This window comes from Palaemon carinicauda, chromosome 10 (genome assembly GCF_036898095.1).
Source record: "Palaemon carinicauda isolate YSFRI2023 chromosome 10, ASM3689809v2, whole genome shotgun sequence".
Lineage (NCBI taxonomy): Eukaryota > Metazoa > Arthropoda > Malacostraca > Decapoda > Palaemonidae > Palaemon > Palaemon carinicauda.
In genome coordinates this window covers 133354883-133362382 of record NC_090734.1, presented here as the reverse complement: position 1 = coordinate 133362382, position 7500 = coordinate 133354883, and the positions used below count along the sequence as shown (strand labels likewise).

The 7500-nt window shown below is 40.3% G+C and overlaps 1 protein-coding gene across 1 annotated transcript in view; it reads right to left on the bottom strand.

The window, feature by feature from the left end:
* The window catches only part of LOC137648271 (visual pigment-like receptor peropsin), a 330485-nt gene that overhangs the window by 48234 nt on the left and 274751 nt on the right, over window positions 1–7500 (bottom strand).

The following is a 7500-nucleotide window of genomic DNA, read 5'->3' as shown; positions in this document are numbered from 1 at the left end:
TCATTCATACTCATCCAAGTTTCATCTGTATTAATGCATTTATCTTCCATACTCACCTGTACATTTACACCCTTGTCCTGCTTATTCTGATTCCCGCCTACAACTACAAAATTTTCCCGCCTTTTATCCCCAGTAAAATTCTCAGACTTCTTTTTCCTTCCATACTCTACTAACACCAATTGCTTATCTTCTAAACCTAATGCCTCACACATACTCGGTTCATACTTGTTCGTTTTAAGCCATTTAGTCATACCATTCTCCTGAATATATCTTGGTACCTCCTTCCATTTCCGCAACTGATTGTGGTGTGCCCTAACCTTTTCCACACTACCATCCACACTTACTTTACCTAAAACATAACTCAACCCACTAGAACCAACATCTAACACCTCATATGGACCTTCAAACTTATCACGTACCTTATTGACATTCATTCTTCCCTTTTCAATTACTTCTTTTAACACTTTCTCTCCCACTTTGTAGCTTTCAAACCTCTCATTTGCTTTCTTCCAAACATCTCTATCATTCTCGGACACACTCAATCTCGGTCTTACTATCTTTTCAAAATTCAACACAAACTTACACGGAGACATACCAGTACTCTTGTGCACCGTCGCATTATACGCCCACAACGCACGCCCAACATATAAATCCCAATCATTATCACATGTACTCATCATCCGCAAAATTTCTGTTAAGGTTCTTACAGTCCTTTCAGCCAAACCATTCGCACTTGGCATATACGGAGTCGAATACACATGTTCAATGCCCCATTCTCTCAACATCTGCTCAAACTCCCATCCAACAAACTCCGGACCATTGTCACTTAACATTTTCGCAGGCTTGCACACACTCATCGGCAACATCACTTGACTTACCATTCTCGCTACAGTCTCACTTCTTTTATTCTTGATGGGCACGGCATACGCAAACTTGCTCATATGATCGACCATGACAATCATTCCCACATGTCTTCTCGCAGTCACAGGCAACGAAACACAATCAATCACAAACATCTCAAATGGCTCTTTCATACGTAACCTCAAAATAGGCGGACTTGCATGCATGCTCTGATACTTCCCCTTCTGACAATCCTCACAAGTGGTCGCTACATCCCTACAAATTTGACTCAACCCAGGCGTAAACAACCTCTCTCGCATGCATTCCCACAATTTATTCTTCCCCATATGCCCATACCTGTCATGCACTACCATACACATACTTACAGCTGCATGCATTGGAAATACAGGAACATATATATCTTCATCCATTCCCCTATGCAAAAAATACACAATATTCTTACAAACAATAAATCTTTTAACAACTTTCTTATACGCTTCCAAATCACACGGCCATTCTTCCACCCTAATACCTTTTAAAATACATTCACGTAACCTATTTATCTCTAAACATTCACCTTGCATTTCTTCCACCTCCTCTTTGCTCAACAAATCATCTTCACTTTTTGCAATATCAATCATGCCAACAAAATTCGCCATGAATACACTATTATCCTCAATTACTATTAACTTGCAGCCATTCTTTGAAAGCAAACCTTTACCAACATCAACTGACACATGGTGCAACCTCAAAAAATCTATTCCCATCAAAAAACAACTAGGCATTTCATTCTCTCCCATTACAATAAAATTATGTTCAACTTCCATACTCCCTAGTTTCACTTTCAACCTCACTTCTTCCCAAACAAGTAAACTTCCCTGACCTATTCCATGAATTCTCACACTCGTACACTGTCTTTTCACTTCCCAATTGTACCTCTCAATTTCCCTGATAACCGACTCATTTACTAATGACACTTGAGCACCTGTATCAATTAAACTACAATATTCATTCTCATTTATATTCACATACGTCATCATCCTTCCTTTTACACCATGCATACATACATTTACTCTCCTTTCAATTCTGTCACTCACTTCACCAATATGTTCATCATCATGTTCACTGTCCTCTATACCCCCATATCTTAGGTTAAGGTCACTTGCACCATTATCCTTCTCGCTCAACAATTTGCAACATTCCTCCTTACATTGAATCCTCAAGATATATTCCCTATCATTCTCCTTACATGCCCTATATTCCATCGGTCGATTCCATCCAAAATACAAACACACAGTTACACCATACAACATACTTACCACCATTAATATCTTTGATAATACTTCCCCTTCTAGTACACTACTCTCCTCCTCATATACCATTTCTTTTGACACTTCATTCATCACCCTTCTTTTAAGCTCGCCTACGCTACCTGGTATTTCCGTATCTAACCCCTCTTGTATTAACTTACTTAAACCCATTAGGATACACTTATATACCATATCTTCCCCTTCACAACTCTGCTCCACAACTAAACCTTCAGGCAACCTTTCAGAATTCAGATTACTCGCTTTATCTTCCATCCTCCCATGCATCCTCGACATCGCATCTGCTATCACATTCTTATTTCCCGGTACATATTCTAACCTAAAATCAAATTCATTCAAATCCTCTATGGTCCTAGCAACCCTTGCATTCACACACTCTTTCCTTATCATGTACACTAGGGGCTGATGGTCAGTACGCACAATGAATTTTACACCATACAAAAATACTTTCAATGCTTTCACACAAAATCGTATTGCAGCCAATTCCCTGTCAATCGTCGAATACTTCCGCTCAGCTTTATTAAACGCTTTACTAACATACGCTATTACTCTCAATTGCTCTTCTCCATTTACTCTCTGCATTTGAACCAAACAACCACCCATACTCACCCCACTCGCATCCGTATACAACTCTAGCATACTCGCATTTTCACTGTAGTCTGGAAATGCCAAAGTGACGTCTTTCGCGGCCTCTTCCTTCAACCTTTCAAACGCTTCTATCATCCGATCATCCCATTTCAATTTTGTACTATTCCTTTTACCCGTCCATTCATTCAAAGGCTTCCCTATACCTGAACAATCTCTAACAAACTTGCGCCCAAACTCAACCAAACCAAGAAAACCTCGCAACTCACGCACAGTCCGGGGACGTGGAAATTCTCGCACCTTATTCACAAACTTGTCACTCTTCCTTATACCAGATTCACCCACTACATGCCCAAGAAATTCCACCTCCCTGGACAACCATGTACACTTCTCAAGCTTAATTTTCACACCAACTTCAATTAACCGCATCAACACTGCCTCAAGCAACCGCATATGTTCCTCAACAGTCTCGCTCGCAATCAGAATATCATCTATAAAAACAGTCACCTTCTGTCGATCGAAACCAGCCAATACAACATTCATCGCTCTTTGGAAGGCAGCAGGCGCATTAGCAAGACCAAAACTCAACCTTTTAAATTGGTAGTGACAATTTGTACTTGAAAATGCGGTAATGGGCCTGCTCCCCTCTGCTAGAGGCATCTGATAATAGCCCCTCACCAAATCTAATTTAGTAAAAACTTTCATTCCATGCATCTTATAAACACAATCAGACACCACATTCATTGGAAAACGTTCTTTAACAGTCACCTCATTTACCTTCCTATAATCAATACACATACGTAAACTTCCATCAGGCTTTCGTACAGGGACAATAGGGCTATTCCAGGCACTCTCACTCCTTTCTATTACACCCATACGCTCTAATTCCTGACACTGCTCCTCTATCTCCTTGGCAATAGGCGGAGAAAAATGCCTGGGACGCTGATATATGGGGGTATCATCACTGAGAACTATTTTAAATTCTGGCAGGTCTGACCCCCCACAATCATCGTCACCGAGACTCACAACTCTCCGCTTATCCCATAACATCTTAAGCAATCGTTCCCTTTCGACCTCACATACTCTCATCTAACTTAATTCTTCCTTTCAACGTATCGTAATCCCAATCGTTATCGTTCTTTACCTTACCAGCCATTACCTGTCTCGCCTTAACATATCTTCCATCCTCTACATTGATCAGTGTATACATACATCCCATGCAATCGCCCTCACGTATTCCACGTACTCTCTTCCTCCTAACACTCGGCAACAACCTTACATACACCTTGGGTTCCTGCATATTCATAACACCATCATATACATACGCACTCGTTTTCACCAAATTACCTGCTTCCATACCTTCCACTACATATTCATCCTTGTCACTATTTGAAATTCCCAGACTGCTCGGCCATGCAACTTTTACACTAATCACCTCACCTTTCTTACCCGATAACTTTACACTTTCCTTTGCTACCAACGGCACTCCCTTCCACACCTTCGTACTCACTCTGCCGTCTTCCTTTAAATAAAATTCCCCACAAATATTACCTTTAACCTTTATTTCAATCATATTCACACTTGGATGTACAATCATACCACATTTTTTTCAGAAATTTATACCCAAGCAGTACGTCATATTTCTCATTCGCTCCCTCAACCACGTAAAAATCATTATCCTCCATCATCAGCCCCCCAATCATAACATTTTCCCGCAACTTTCCTTGCACAGGCATACGCAAATTACCAATACCTTTTACTTCACCCTTACATCCCTTAAATTCACAAACCTCTTTTACCTTATCATATGCATTCCTAAACATTAAATTGACACCACAACCAGTATCAATCAAACCAACCAACTCTACACCATTAAAAATCATTTTCACACTCATGCAATCATGTGCTCTTTCTCCCATCACATCTTCATGCAATAAACCCTCACGAACATGCATCACATTCACTCCCCACACACACGAGGACTCACCCAGCTGAACCCTCTGATGAATTAGTTTCCCGAACATCCTGGCTGACTTGATCCCTTCTTTCTACAAACCCTAGCTACATGCCCATCTGCACCACATTCAGTACACTTACCCCGCGGCTCCTTGCACATTCTAGCATAATGACCATCCTTACCACAATTACCACAAATTACATTCATACGATTATTACGGCATCCACTCGCTATGTGTCCAGTCATACCACACCGATAACACTTAACCACTTTCTCTTTCTTACAGTCGCTAATACGATGCCCTGTCCTCTCCACACCCGAAACATGCTCCTAATGCCCATCTACACTCGTTCTTTTTATGTCCTACCTTCCCACACCTATAACACCTCTCTTCACGGATACCACTACCTAACCTAACTTGCTGCGTACTAGCACTTCTATCTCTCCAAACTTGATTTCCCTGTCTAAACCCATCATTTCTCGGCATGGGTATTCCTACATTACTCACCCTAACACTTCTATCTATTACACTATCAGCTGCCCTCATTGGCCCTCTCATAACAGCATCTCTAAAACTACCAAATTCTGGCACACATTCCTCCATTCCAGTTCTTACACTCACAGATTTACTTTCTTTCATACACCTATCCAACTCGTAATCCTCAACTATCTCTAAAATATCATCCCAAGTCAATCTCTCTCTAGTCCATCTCATTTTCTCCTTCCGTTTCAAATTAATAAACTCACACACACTCTCTGGTACTGTACCCAAAAACTTCTTCATTAGTTCCTTATTTTCGTTTATTCCTTCGTCCCCATACTTCTTTCTAGCCAATGTTTCTAACCGACATACATACATCGAGATTGCTTCACCCACCTTCATTCGTGCTTCATCAAAATCATTTTTTCGCTTATACCTAACACTACCTTTCATACGTTTTACCTGTTCAATTATCCTATTCTTTACACTTTCATACTCAACCTCTCCTACACTCATTATCACCCCATACATCGTCAACAAATATCCTGACAAAAATTCTCCCAACTCCCTAGCCCAAACTCTCTTACTATCCCCATACTTAGCCTGACAAAACTTTTCATATTCCCTAAAGAAGTCATATACATCCCTACTGCTATGTTCATTAAAACTTGCACACCTAGGTACCTCTCTCATAAACACTGTCTTACAAACTTCCTCTACTTCATTCTCACTACTATCTTCACTGTCTACTCCCTTCTTGTTGCCTTCTTCTTCATTTGAATACAATGAATCTAATTCTACACTCAAAGTCCTATCTTTAACTATTCCCTTCTTACCCTTTTTCTTACTTACCACCTTCACCCATTCATGATCATCCTCACTCTCACCCTGACCTTTCTTCTTTTCTTTCTTCACATTATCTTTACCTTTCGTCTCCTTCTTCCTATCACCCTTCGTTCCAATCTTACTATGTCTAGGCCCTTTACTTTCAATATCACTATCACTACCGTCCCCATTATCACTTACCCTATCCTCTTCCACAATCAACCCGTTACCAGAAGCAGAAGCCACTCCTCCGACTGCACCTTCACCTACAACAGTTTTCATCATCCCCATTACTTGCCCCTATCATATCTTCCATTCGTTTCTCCATTCGTTCCTCATTCTCTTTCATCCTCATCTCAAAACATTCTTCCACTTTCGCTACAGTTCCCTTTAACTCCCTAAGCTCCTTCTGCATCACCGCATTCTCCCAGTTCAACCTCTCATTCTCTACTAGCAACCTCTCCTCACGCTCCTTACTCAGCCGCAATTCCTCCCTCAAAACCCTTAATTGCTCCTCCATTTTTCATCAACCTTAATCCTAATTCCGTCCTTCGTCCAACAGTCCAGCTTCTATCCCACTTCGGCAGTCCCTGTTCGGGCGCCAAATTTATGTGGCGGGATGTAAACAAAAACAAACCCCCACACCTTTGATCACTCTTCTTTCAAAATATCCCACAACACAAACTTTCCCCTGACTCTACTTCAAACTGGACTCTTGGACAGAAGGAAGTGAAAACAAAACATAGCCTTAAAATTATATTCACCGCAACCAAAAGCAAAAAAATTCTGCATTCAAAATAAGCTTAACATATAAACCACCAACAACCAAAATAATTACACGTAAAACAAATAATTAAATTCATAAATATACCAAAAAAAAACCGTATCACCATTCAAAATAAAAAACCCTAACAAACTTAATACTAAACCGCACACCAGCTCAAAATATGTGTTTATATATATATTACGACACCAACACTGTCGCCACACACAAGCCGAACTGTCCTTTCACGGCAAACTACCACTACAGTTTATGGTAACCGAAGTTCTTAATTTGCCATAACGGCCTCAACTCCTTGAGTCACAGGTGTCAGTATCATCATCATCATCTTTATAAACAGTAATCCAAACGGAAAATCCTTCAAACGGGCTGGGTCATTATGGCATCAAAATCAAGGGAATCGTTCAGTGCAATCAAATCGTAATCCTAATCGTAGTCCAGGTCATCAACGGTTGCGTAATCAAATGAGCAGTCCAAACAATATCAAGTACAGGCCAGGTCATCAATAACAAATCCACTTCCTAAATTCGGTCTCTCCAAAGGAGGAATCGCGGCCTGCCAAAATAAAAAAACACTTATGAACACTCCTAACTAACTTAACTATCGCACCATAATCAAAGATAAACAATAAACTTTCTATCACTCATGAACGCGCCTAACAAAAATAAATAAAAACAGTACTTACTCAGAATATAAAAAAAAG